Consider the following 15,214-nt stretch of genomic DNA (forward strand, 5'->3'; position numbering starts at 1 on the left):
GTTAGTCTTCAAGTGAATTTTTAAAGCTAATCATTTGTGAGTTTTAATCTTGAAGCAAATAGCATAATCATTTTAGCATAGTCATTTAGAATTGCATATCATAGTATCAGTTATCAGTCCATTCTTCATATGCCATCTTGGAAGCTATCAGTGCTTGTCTGAGAGCACACCATCTGCAACCAAAAAAAGTGGAGTTAGGACACAATGAGACATAAATCATGAAGGTAATAATAGTATTTTTATTTTATATGTATTTTGTGTAGTTTCATTGGTTGAGTTTGGATTTCCTCTAGCATTTCCTTTGTATTTTGTGAAACTAACATGTTGCAGGTAGTATTTTGATGATGAAATTCGAGTCGACATAGACCTCTTCCTTAATCCCAATTCGATCACCTATGATCGACCAAATCTCCTTCGCATATGATATTTCATTCCAAGACCATGAATACTTATTCCATTCCCATACCACACATGCCACGATCTACAATGAGATCTTACATCATTTTATACAAACCCTAAGGCCTAAACCAATTAGGTCCCACCTAAAAGATATTACAATAATATCATTACATAAATCCATATTACAATGATATGACATGTCGTCTTAAGACCAAAACAGTAATAAAAAATCCATAAATCATCTCAAAACATCTCGATAACGTGTAGAGTACATGTTATCATGATACCAGTCCATAACCTAGATAGGTACCAGACCTATTATGGGTCCACCATGCCAAAGCAATGTCTTCAAGTAGTTGAGCCATGATCGAAGAACATCTTCAGCATCCTGAAATCCATCTAGAAGTTGCACCAACACCAATTATGCATCCTATCAAGATTCCTCAATGAGAGCTCTGTCAGTAAAGCCTTAAACCAATGCCAGTAAGGGTTTACCAAAATGTATGATAGCATTCAATTACCAAGTCAATACCAACTGACCAAAACATGCTCCAGAAGCATGTATCACATGTAACCAAACATATTCCATAGATCCAAACATGTCGAAAGTGTCCAACAAATAGTCTCTTTTGTTGGTAACACTAGATCTTCTACCCGTAACCAAAACATGTCTACTGGCAACCAACCATAATAGCTAGTGTTGACATCAATGACAAAACATCAGTGCAACACATAATCAATTCATCGAATAATGCCAACAATCTCCCCCTTTGGCATTGATAGCAACACTAGATGTGAAAAACATCTAAGTACCCAAAAAATGTCAAACAAGTCTCCCCTTGTGGAAGACAACCAATAATCTCCTGAATATCACTAACTCTCCCCCTATGAATGATATCTTTGTAAAGTTTTGATTTTATTTTTTTCACATCACTATCTCTCCCCCTTTGACATCAATGCTAGAAATCTAACAAAAAATATCAAAGCAATAATGTAAACCTCCTAATCTCAAAGCTGACTACTCCCCCTGAGTACTAGCACCACTCATCAATGCCGGAATAATATCTCTAATAATGCATGCTAGACTGATGACAAACTACATCAATCAAGTCTCTATCGAAGGGGCAGAAACCCCTAACATGTCTCTCAAATACTCAAATGATTCCTCAGACATCGGTTTAGTGAATATATTTGCAATCTATTCTTTAGTGTTCACATAAACCAATTTGACTTCCTTTGCTTCTACCTTGTCCTTCAGAAAGTTATACTTTATTGATATATGCTTAGTATTAGAGTGAAATACCTTTTTCTTAGACATGTCAATAGCTACAGTGTTATCACAGTAGATAACTACCAGTTCACTACAATTTACCATGATATCCTTCAACATTTGCTTCATCCACAACACTTGAGTGCAATTAGTTGTTGCTGCAACATACTCAGCTTTTGCAGTAGATAAAGAAATGCATGACTATTTTTTGTTGATCCATGAAACTAGTTTCTTTCCAAGAAAGAAAGATCCACCAAAAGTGCTCTTCGTGTCATCAGAATCTCCTCCCAATCTGAGTCAATATATGCACATAAAGTGAAATCATCATTTTTAGAATACCATAAACCATATTGTGTTGTTCCTTGCAAATACTGGAATATCCTCTTTACTGCACATTCATGATTTTCTTTAGGATTAATTTGATATCTTGAAAAAAAACTTACTGCATTCATAATATCCTGTCTAGTCTAAGTTAGATATAATAGACCACCAATCATAGACTTATACCTTGTCGAATTTACCAATGTAGAAGTATCCTTGATAGATAATTTCTCACTTGTCACCATAGGAGTACTTACCGGTTTGGAATTATCCATACCAAACTTCTTGAACAATTCCCTCAGATACTTAGTTTGATAGATAAAAATGCCTTTGTCAGTTTGAGTAATCTAAAAACCTAAGAAAAAATCTCATCTCACCAATCATGGACATTTCAAATTCATTCTTCATATTGTTAGCAAATTCCATTCACAATTTATCTTCTCCTCTAAACATGATATCATCAACAAATATACTTCAATAATCAAAATATCATTATCAGTGATCTTATAATATAAATTACTATCAGCACTACCTTTAGTAAAACCAAGCATCAAAATATATGTATCCAATCTTGCATACCAAGCTCTAGGAGCCTATTTCAATCCATATAAAGCTTCCTTCAATCTACAAACCATATCTTTATCATCTGTCAGTGAAAATCCATCAGGTTGCTCAATATAAACTTCTTCCTCAAGTTCACCATTCAAAAATGCACATTTAACATCCATTTGATAAACCTTATAGTTCTTATAAGCTGCATAGGCAAGAAATAGTCTAACAACTTCAATTCTAGCTACAGGTACAAATATCTCACCATAATCAATTCCTTTGATTTGAGAATATCCTTTACAAACCAATCTAGCCTTATTTCTTACAACTTGACCATCCTCATTCAGTTTATTCCTAAAAACCCATTTAGTTCCAATAACATTCTTATTTTTAGGTCGGGGAACTAAAGACCAAGTCTCATTTTTCTCTATCTGATCTAATTCATCTTACATAGCATTTAACAAATGTTTATCCTTACAAGCTTCAATTACAGTTGCTAGTTCAAATTGAGAAATAAGACATACCTCTTCATTTGCCAGTCTTCTTCTTGTCATTACTCCCTTGTTCCTTCTCCAATAATTTGATCTTCGGAATGATTTAATCTTACATACCTTGGTGTCTTCTGAACTTCAAGTTCACTTCTCTGATCATCAATCACAGTTATATTTTATAATTGTGTCAGTGTAAATTTCTCAATTTTTTGTACCGGTTGAGGTATTGCCAGTTCAGTTATGATCATTTCCACTGCCAGTTCCCTGTCATATGATATAAAATAATTTTTGTACTGCTCATCTACTTTCACATTAGCACTTTCCACAATTTTCTGCAATCTTTTGTTATAACATCTATATGCTTTGCTTTGAATTGAATAACCAAGAAATATCCCTTCATCACATCTAGGATCAAACTTTCCAATTGAATCATCTCTTTTGATATAGCATTTACTTCCAAAAATTCTGAAATATTTAATAGTAGGTGTATGTCCAAACCATAATTCATAAGGGGTCTTACCAGTTTCACCTTTGATGTGAGCTCTATTGAATGTGTAGACTATTGTACTCACTGATTCTCTCCAGTAGATATGAGGCAATTTGGCTTCCATCATAATAGATCTTGATGCATCCAAAATGGTTATGTTCTTTCTTTCCACTACTTCATTTTGTTGAGGAGTCTGAGGTGCAGATAATTGTCATCTGATTCCATTTTTTTCACAATAACTCTTAAATTCATGAGAAGTGAACTCACCGCCATGATTTGATCTTAGACATTTGATTTTCAATCCAGTTTTTGTTTCAACCTTTGCTTTAAAGATCTTGAATTTCTCAAAAGCTTCAAACTTATCCCTTAGAAAAGTCACCCACATCATTCTAGAATAGTCATCAATAATCAACATGAAATACCTATCACCTTGAAAGATTCTAGTCCTTGCTGGACCACAAAGGTCAATGTGAATCAAATCAAGTATATCATTAGATTTATAATGTATGCTCTTAAAATAACTTCTAACTTGCTTTCCCAATTAACATTCCTTACATACTGGATTATGAGGCTTCATAATCCTAGGTATATCTCTAACTACCTTAGTTGAACTAATCTTAACAATACAATCAAAATTAACATGACACAACCTCTTATGACATAACCAATTGTCATCAATATGAGCAATCAAACATGTCTTATTACTAGTGTTCAGGTGAAAGATATTACCTCCAGTCTGAATACCTGTTGCAATCTCCAAACTAGTCTTGTTAATGATTTTGCATTTTCTATCTTTAAACTGAAGTTGGAAACCCTTATCCACCAATTGACCAACACTCAAAAGATTATGATTTAAACCTTCTACATAATAGACATTATCAGTGTTATGCTTGCCATCCAAAGAAATAATACCTCTACCTCTGATCATACATGCTTTGTCATATCCAAACCTGACTTGATCGCCATTGTATTCTTGCAAGGACAAAAAAATCCCTTTATCTCCAGTCATATGATGTGAGCATCCACTATCAATTACCCATTCATCCTTATCTTCAACTTTTGCTGCCAGGGCCTTTTCTTCATTTTTTATAGCTGGTTCCGATTCATCTTCCTTTAAAGCATAGAATACCCATTCCTTTCCATTTTTGGATCCACTAGTAGAGTCTTTTGTTGGTTCATCTCCACAGTCATCAGTTACTCCTTCCTCATCTGCTATGTAGCATTGTTTACTTTTCTTGAATCTATATATATTCTGGTTGGGCTTAAATGATTTATTAACTCTTTCCTCAAACCTTGCATTCCTTTCAGGACATCTAGATGCAAAATGACCAATCTTATTACATGAAAAACATCTAAAAGGTTCTTTTCCTTCATACTTACTTCCTGTTGGACCTCTAGGTACTCTTCTAGCAAATAAGGCTTCAAGTTGCTCAAATTCTTCATCTTCTTTCCTCATGTCTTCCAATTCTTTTTCATATAAAACTTTACAATCACTTTTGTCGGTAGATGATGATGATGATGATGCATGAAAAGAAGGTTCAGACTTTATAGCTCCAGAAGATCCAAATTATTCAAGCTCAAAAGCAGATAATTTCCCAATCAGAATGTCTCTGTTAAATGAAGAGTTAGTCATTGTTCTCAACTCATTAATTGCAGTTGCCTTCATCTTGTAGGCCGGTGGAAGGGCTCTCAAGACTTTGGAAACTATTTCATCTTCACTCAAAAATCCTCCACAACATTGAATTCCCACAACAATCTCATTTATTCTTTCCATAAACACAACAATTCTTTCATTATCTTCCATCTTCAAGTTTTCATCTTACCCAGTAACCATCAAGTTTAGAAATTTTGACAGTAGGATCACCTTCATTTAGAGTTTTCAATTTATCCCACATGACCTTAGTTGATGATTTATCAGTTAATCCAATGATCTACTGATCAGTAAGTGCACACAAAAGGGCTTCTCTAGCTCTGCAATCATTCTCAATATTCTTATCCAAGTCTGTAGGAGTAGGATTGCCAGATCTCAGATCATAAGGTGTATATCATTTCTCAGTGATCTCCCAAATATCCTTGCTAAGACATAAAATGAGTCTCCATTCGAATTTTCCATATCCCATAATTTGCTCCATCAAGCTTAGGTATTTCTCTTCTGAAAATAGTTATTGGAGGATTAGGAGTGTTAGCTACCATAGGTTCTGAAGATGGTAAAAAGTAGCAAGGTGAATTCAAGTGGTTATAAATCCAAAGAAACATTTAAAATGCAAATAAAACCATTTTATACCTTGCAAGCTATCATCTCCCTTGGATTGAGCTTGATGAAGTGGATGATGAGTATGTGCCCTTGATACTCCACTTGATGTGTTGCTTGTTTGATTTGGATGTGGATTGATCTCCAAGTACTCAACAAGATAGATTGGATTTGATAAGATTATTTGATGGATTTGAATTGAAAGATTGGAGAAATAAGAGGACAAAAGGGCAGCATGACAATGCATGAGAAGTGGATGATTTGTGAGGAGAATAGGCTCCAATCTATAGATTGGAGAAGGCCAATGGAGGGCCAAGATTGATTTGATCATGAAGGGTTGAGATTGATTTTAGATAGAGGGCATGGATCAAGGGTGCCTTGGGAAAATAAACAAGAATATAAAATTTCTTGGACAAAGGGGGAGAAATTTGAATTTCAAATATGATGAATTAAAAATTCCAAAATAAGGATGCATTGAGGGATTCAAATAAATTTGAATTTCTTTGAGAGACTCAACATTGATGTGATATGAGTGGGAATAAAAAATTGAGGGATGATGATAATCATGATTATGAGATATTCTAGAAGGATTAATTAGGCTAAGTGGGATTAGGAAAAGTGATTTGTAGGAATCACATGACTAGGTTAATTAATTAGAATTAATTAACTGAGTGGGTTTAGAGGAAATAAGTATTGGAGGAGACTTTAGAAGATTAGGGGAATAATTAATTTATTTGATAAATTAATTATTGGACAATAGTGATAGGATTAATTAAATTAGATTTAATTAGCACTAAAAAGAATAAGGATAACACAATTAAGTTAATTAATTATGTTGAAAGGCTTAAATTAATTAAATATTAATTTTAGGTGTCTACATTTTGCCCCCCTTTGATATAGCGTTGTGAAATGATGTTATATCAGAGAAGAATAAAACATAGTGGAAGAAAAGGACTAGGACTAGTAGCATGATGCCCCAGTCATGAGATGAGGAAGAATGATGAGGAGGAAGGATGACGAGGAAGCAGTGGTATGCCCCCTTGAGAGGACATGCAGGTTCGAAGAACACGGGTGTGCTCTTCAAAGGAATTAGAAGAATAGGTGATGAAAGGATTAAGATAATGAAAGAGGGAACTACGATGGGTTGGAGTGTTGTGAATGAAATGAGACAAAGAAATAATAAATGGATTGGATTTCTTGTTGAGCAAATAGAGAGAGCAAACCTAGATTTAATTTTGCCATGGATAGTCTACACCATTGATTATAAGAACCAAGATGATATGAAGATCTGAGGCATGGACTGACGCTCAGTCAAACAGGAATGCCTTGCACACAATCATGCAAGTGTTTATAAACACTAATGCAGGGTTGTTCGTTCGTACAAGGAAGACCTTTAAACACACCATGCCATGAAAACTATGCCCCATTATACACCAACCAAGACATACCAAGATATAGGATGATCAAGGCAGTCCTGAACAAGTATAATCCTGGGACACAAGATGAAAACAAAGTGAAAAGCTCAAGCATGCAATCAACGTGCATATGACCAACTGATATCTCTTGCCAAGAGTAAGGCAGGGATTTGGATAAACTACCAGACTAGGGAAGGAGACATCCCAATGGGAAGGTGATGGATTTTGACGGACTGCCAGACATGGTAAGGATTCATCCCAATGGGAAGAGTGATGGATTGATTGATGACAAAAGACAAGCCGGATGTGCAAGGTCTGCAGATGAGAGGATTTTCACTTGGATTTGATTAGCATAGTATGGATGGGTGCTTGGATTAGGCACAAGTTAGTGTGAGCTTAGGTAGATGGGGAAAGCTCAGTTTGATGGATTGGATAGGATTAGAAGAAGGATGAATGATTAGATGGGATGAAAAGGGGGATGGATGATTGAATAGGATTTGATTGGGGATGGGATTATTGATTAAATTGGAAGAGATTGATAATATGATTGGATAAGATAGGATTGGATTAAAAATTGGATTGGATGGGGTGAATTGGTGGATAGGATTTGATTGACTAGAACCAATGACAAGGGAGAACGAATGGGTGGGTAAGAGGATGGATGAATGGAAGGAGGGAGTTATTGTTTAGATAGGAGAAAAATGGATGGAGTGGATGGATATGTATAGGATATGGAGGACTGGAGGGTAGGGTGATGGAGACCCAAGGACTATGCTGTAAAGGAGTGCAATGCTCCATACTAGAGGTATTGGAATTAAGGATGCAAGGATGGTGGATAAAGATTTATGAGGTGGAAGGATAATGTGTAATGGATATGGATGGTATAGGATTAAGGCTTGTGTTTTCCAAAGCATGCATGCATATACATTGTTTTGCCTCTTATATGATCAAGATAAAAAGATAGGGAATGGTAGATTCATTTTTATAGGATGAGGGATCTGAGATGGAGGATATGGATAGGATAGTCAAGATCAAAGATAGGATAGGAGAATGGATTTAGATAAGATGCAGATGGATGGGCCAATTATATGGATGAAGCTTGCCCCCAAGTGTAGGGTGCAAGAGGATAAGGGGATTACACATGATGATTTTTTGCCAAGTTTTCATCGTGGTACTTACCCAAGGTGCCACAAGAAGTGGCTTTTACCATTGGATGAAATGATTTTTCTTTACTTTTTTCTGAATTTTTTTTTTGTATTTTTTTTTCTTTTTGAATTTTTTGGAATAGTTTGGATGGATGAGGATGAGGATGAGTAGATGTGGAAGATAGTGGATGTATGAAAGAGGAAGGGTGGACTCAAGCATCTAGTTCCATAGATGGTATCCCTTGGTATTTATTTGAAGTGGAGGTATGCTCATAGATATTGGTAACAATAATTTGGGAGATGAAATGGATAGGGGATGGAAGATAAGGATTTGGAAAGGATTTGACTAACAAAATGGGATTGTGAAAAGTGGATGGTGAATAATGTATGGGGTTTTGAATAATTTGTGGAAGAACAACATTGTCACATACCTTCAAGGGTGGTGGAGTAGTGGGGGAGAGTGTTTTGAATTAGATGGGGGATAAAGTGTGGATTTTGGGAAATGACTACCCAAAATAGAAGAAGGAGATGATGAAATTGGGATGGTGGATTTTGGGACATAAGGACCCAAAATGGATTTTGAAGATGGAGGAGCATTAGATGGAGGATTGGAGGACTTATGAATGGATGGAGATTTTGGATTAGAAAGTTTGGATGCCAATTTTTCTTTTACTTTGGGATGCATTGCTTCTTTGGGAATCCACATAGTTTTTTATTTTTTCTTTTGGGGCCTTTGTGGCCTTTTTGATTTTTCTAAATGACTTAAGGATTTTATGGATGGTGGGATGATGGAAGGAGCATGTTGGGAGGCATTCAATGATGTGTGCCTTTGTTGATCTTGCTTAGGGATAGTGGATGGAGGGATGTAAGGACCCAAAATGGATGGATGTAAGGACCCAAAATGGATGGAAGGAATGGAGGATTTAGCTTTGGAATATAGGGTCCCAAAATGGATATGGATGAGGGGGGATAACGGGATTTTGATTTGTAGAAGGAAATTTGGATTTAAGAGGAATCAAGGATGTACCAACATCTTGAGAATTAGATTGAGGACCCTTATTATTTCAGAAACGAGATGTGAGTCTATTTTGAGGGTAATGAGATATGGAAGGAAGATTAGGATCTTTAGATGGATTGGGATCATGACATGGAGATGAAGGGATAATTTGATCTTGAATAGGGAGGGTATCATGAGATGGAGTGGGAGGGGTGATTGGATCATGAGATGGAACAGGATCATGTGATGGAGGGAGAGGGTTGGATAGAGGAATCATATGATCATGAGAGGAATTGGAGGGAATGCCATCATTAGATGGAGTAGAGGGAGATGGATCATGAGATGGAGAGTATTCTATGATAACATGCTTTGGAACAAGCTTTTGGCATGTTTGGAGTTGTGGGGATTGTGTGATGGAGGAAGATATAAAAGCTTTGATGTGAGTAGCTGGGGAAATGGGGATATCATGAAGTGTGGAGGATTGGGATTTATTTTGAGGTGAAGGTGATTGGGGTGGATGGAAACACTTGGCCACTTTGCTTCGAGGTGAGGATTTTGTCTCCTTTGCTAGTATGTCTTGGATAAGATTATGGATGACAGATTTGGAGGATGTGGACAATATGGATTTTGGAGGATTAGGATTAGATGGAGAATTGGGATTAGATGGAGGACTAGGATAATGGATTGGGGAATTAGAATTAATGATTGGAGGACTATAGAGTCAAGGATTTGGAAGGGGAGTAGAGGTAATGAATGCGTTGTAGAAGGATGGGGATTGGGATGTAGATAGGGGGGAGATGGAGGTATACATATTAGATTAGAGGAGTATGTGGATGAGGGATAATATGGAGATATGGATGGGGAATAAGATGGAGATATGGATGGGGAATAAGATGGATTTCCCTTGTCGAAGGTAGAGGAAGGATAAGAGATATGGTATATATTTGGATTGGGTATAATGTGTTGAGATGAGATGGATGAAGGTATGAAAGGCGAGTGGGAGATTATGGGATTAACTTGGTAAGCAGATTCATGAACTTCCATGAGCATCTTCTCATACCAACTTTTGAAATTATGGGTAGTCGTGTTGAGAATGAAGGATTAAATTGGAATTGGATGAATATGTTTTGGAGGAGAGATTATGAAGATGATGTTAAATGAAGATGAGGATTAGGACTTGTCTTGGAATGATGATGGATTAGATTTCATTAGATTTGGATTGGATTTGATTTGGATTGGAATTGGATTGGATTGGATTAGTCCTTGGATTAGGACTTAATTTGATTGGATTTGGATTGGATTTGATTGGATTGGATTGGATTGGATGGAATTGGATTGGATTGGTCCTTGGATTAGGACTTGATTGGATTGGAATGGTCCTTGGATTAGGACTTGATTTGATTGGATGGTACTTGGATGAGGACTTGATTTGATTGGATGGTCCTTAGATGAGGACTTGATTGGATTGGAATGGTCCTTCGATTAGGACTTGATTTGATTGGATCAGTTGATTGATTGAATGGATTGGATTGAATTGGATTAGATTGGATTGGTTGATTGATTAAATGGATTGGATTGAATTGGATTAGATTGGATTGGTTTATTGATTGTATGGATTGAAGTAGATTGGGGGTTGGAGAATTTCTTTGATAGATAGAAATGGATTAAAGATTTGATGATGACAAGATGGAATTTGGAAAGAGGGATGATTGATTGGTTGCAGGGGATGGACTTGGCAAGAGATGTCAAGTAAAGAAAACACAATGGTCAAAAGAACTTAGACTCAAAAGACACTCATGCTCCTTCACAACATATCCTATGGCAAGAACAATAGTCAGTGGATCCCAATTGGTTTCCTAGCTATGCTTACCCAGAGTGGACACTTAGATGCTTGACCCCACTGGCTCCCCTCCATGACACTCACTTCTCTAGGGCATCCAAGCATCAATTCTCATGAAAACTTCTCATGGTGAACTTTGTGTCTCTACTAAGGGTCGTAAAAATATGGGTGGCTTCAGAGGTCCGACCTCTAGCACCAATGACTAGAAGGTTTTTGGCCACTATGCACAAGGTGTTTAGTATGGCTTCCCATTAGGAGCTACCCTTTGTAGTTGTGCAAGTGCAATTGAGGCCTATAGCCCCACGAAGCACCAAGAACTTAGTAGTCATGCAAGAGTGATTGAGATCTCTAGGATCCTACTAAGCACCTAATGTGAGAGCATGAACTCTCATATAGCCCCAACCATTGACACTTTCATCATCAATGGCCTATTTAGTATAGTGAGTTGGGAACCCCAGGTCCGAGTGTACTCACTTGGGTCGTTCCCCTCTTACCTTCTCAAAGAGCAAGTTGGGAGGGAAGGCCCACTAAAGGTAAGCATGCAACAAACATGAAAAACTTGGAGGGTCTAGATTTTTGTACATCTAGCTAGACGAGAGCATACTCTCCTACCTTTACGCTTTTCATAAAACTTAAAAGACAATGGTTCATTTATCCTTTAATTAGATCTAGGTGCCTAGTTAAGAAAAGACACAATATTTGGTTGGAACTCCTAGGCAACTTGCAAAACAATTCAGATTAGTAGTTTTTTTGTGTTTCTTAGGTCTTGGACAATCGAAGAAGTTGCAACACTCAAAAAAATGAAAAATCAGTAGTCACTAGCCTACAGAAACAGCACACGCGTTGAAGTGCAGTCAGTCGCACTGAAGCACCTGCGCAAGCGCCAAAATGCCCGTGTACGCGCTGCAGTTGACAAAAACAAAAAATGAAAAAAAGAAATTAAAACAAACAAAAATCATGATTTTATACATGTCTGTCGCATTGTTCTAGATTGGTTGCGCTGAAGTGTGCTCGCTCATGTCGAAACACCTGCGCTCACGTTGAAAGACTGAAAACAGGGAAAAAGGTTAGTGGTTAAATTTTAAAAACAAAATTTTTGCAGAGGGCAGGATTTTTTTTTTAAAACGATTGTGCTAGTTCGGTTTCCCTCACGCTAAAACGCATCTGCTCACACTGACACACCTGCACATGCGTCGAAAAGATAAATAGTTAATAAAAATTTTTAAAAAGAAAGCGGGATTTTTTTTTTGAATTTTTAAGTTTAGTCGTGCTGGTGCGCCTACGCCTGCGTCGAAGAGGTTTGTCTATCACATTGAACCTGATTCTCTCGCATTGATTTGTAATCGCTCATACTGTTCTGATACCTGCGACTTGCAAACTCACAAAAACTCAAAAAATGTTAGTTTTAGGGAGGTGGGTCCCACTGGGCATGCCAGAATGAAGATGGTAAAAGGCAGCAAGGTGAATTCAGGTGGTTAGAAATCCAAAGAAACATTCAAAATGCAAATAAAACCATTTTATACCTTACAAGCTATCATCTCCCTTGGATTGAGCTTGATGAAGTGGATGATGAGTATGTGCCCTTGATGTGCTGATTGCTTGATTTGGTTGTGGATTGATCTCCAAGTGCTCAACAAGATAGATTGGATTTGATAGGATTATTTGATGGATTTGAATTGAAAGATTGGAGAAAGAAGAGGACAAAAGGGAAACATGAAAATGCATGAGAAGTGGATGATTTGTGAGGAGAATAGGCTCCAATTTATAGATTGGAGAAAGCCAATGGAGGACCAAGATTGATTTGATCATGAAGGGTTGAGATTGATTTTAGATAGAAGGCATGTATCAAGGGTTCCTTGGGAAAATAAACAGGAATATAAAATTCCTTAGACAAAAGAGGGGAGAAATTTGAATTTCAAATATGAGGAATTAAAATTTCCAAAATAAGGATGCATTGAGGGATTCAAAGCAATTTGAATTTCTTTGAGAGACTCAATGTTGATGTGACATGAGTGGGAATTAAAAAATTGAGGGCTAATAATAATCATGATTATGAGAGATTTTAGAAGGATTAATTAGGCTAAGTGAGATTAGGAAAAGTGATTTGTAGGAATCACGTGACTAGGTTAATTAATTAGAATTAATTAACTGAGTGGATTTAGAGGAAATAATTATTGGAGGAGACTTTAGAAGAATAGGGGAACAATTAATTTATTTGATAAATTAATTATTGGACAATAGTGGGAGGATTAATTAAATTAGATTTAATTAACACTGAGAAGAATAAGAATAACACAATTAAGTTAATTAATTATGTTGATAGAATAAATTAATTAAATATTAATTTTAGGTGTCTACAGGATCTACCTCAAGCGGTGAAGCTTCTACAAAATAGGACCAAAGCTCTAATACCAATTGTTAGGATAATCGGTGAACAACTGAGAGGGGGGTGGTGAATCAGTTGTTAACAAATTATAACTTTTAATCCACTTAATAACCTTTAAATAGATCAAGTATCGGTAAAGCACATACAGATGCCGGTAGGAACAGATACCAGTAAACAATACAACTTAACAATTAAACAGATAATCAATCCAAAGCAACCATACCACATAATACCATGATTTGTACGTGGAAAACCTAGAAAGGGAAAAACCATGGTGGGAAGCCTACCCATAGTCAGATGATACTTCTACAGAAAGTATGTGATACAATGAGGGGCATGCACATGTAGGAAGGCACACTGCCTAGAGCGTACTGCTCATTACAAAGGAGTCTCACTGACTACAGAGAGGCTACAACCATCTCAAGATAAATGGAGAATAATCCAATAGAGTGAACTGCCAGAGATAGCATCTACCATGCCTGATTGCAGTCTCGGTTAAGCTCAATATCGAAGGCTTTTGACCTCTTCCTTAATCCCAATTTGATCACCTATGATCGACCAAATCTCCTTCACATATGATATTGCATTCTAAGACCACGAATGCTTATTCCATTCCCATACCATGCATGCCACGATCTACAATGAGATCTTACATCATTTTATACAAACCCTAAGGCCTAAACCAATTAGGTAGGCCACCTAAAAGATATTACAATAAGATCATTACATAAATCTATATTATAATGATATGCCATGTTAGCTTAGGACCAAAACAATAGTAACAAATTCATAAATCATCTCGAAACATCTCGATAACATGTAGAGTACACGTTATCATAAAACCGGTCCATAACCTAGATAGGTACCAGACCTATTTTGGGTCCACCACACCAAAGAAATGTCTTCAAGCAATTGAGCCATGATCGAAGAACATCTTCAGCATCTTGAAATCCATCTAGAAGTTGTGTTAGGACCTAGAGGCAACTAAGAGGGGGGGTGAATCAGTTGTCTATTAATTTCAACCCAAATATAATTTAATCAAACTTGATGCATAATATTGGTAAACCAAACTTAATGTCGGTTAACAGATTAGAGGTTAACATTAATACCGGTGAAACTCAATGCATAAAACAGAAAGAGAAACAACATCCACAACACATAACATAGAGATTTGTACGTGGAAACCTTGTAAGGAGAAAAAGCATGATGGGAAACTTTACCCACAATCAGATGATACTACTACAGATAGTATGTGTATACAAATGAGGTCTACACATGCAGAAAGGCCAACCGCCTAGAGCTCATTGCTCAATCACAAAATAGGAGTCACACTGACTACAATTGGATGGTTAAATCCAATGATAATGTACTGCTCAAAGTAGCATCTCCAATGTTGGATTCAGTACCGGTTAAGCTTTAATAATCACCTTCAAACCTTCCTTGAACCTTCTCTATGGTCTGCTCATATGATCTTCAATATTCACGCATACCATGTTACAATACCGTAACCTTACTTACAATATTCTACTATCTCCCTATCTCACAAATGAGATCTTACATATATATACCAAAACCTAAGACCAAATGTGTAGGTTGGCTTACCAAGAATATTACAATTAAACCAATTACAAATAAGTCAAGATGTGATGCATCATGTCAGCTC

The sequence above is a fragment of the Cryptomeria japonica genome, chromosome 5 (assembly GCF_030272615.1).
Source record: "Cryptomeria japonica chromosome 5, Sugi_1.0, whole genome shotgun sequence".
In the NCBI taxonomy this organism is placed as follows: Eukaryota; Viridiplantae; Streptophyta; class Pinopsida; order Cupressales; family Cupressaceae; genus Cryptomeria; species Cryptomeria japonica.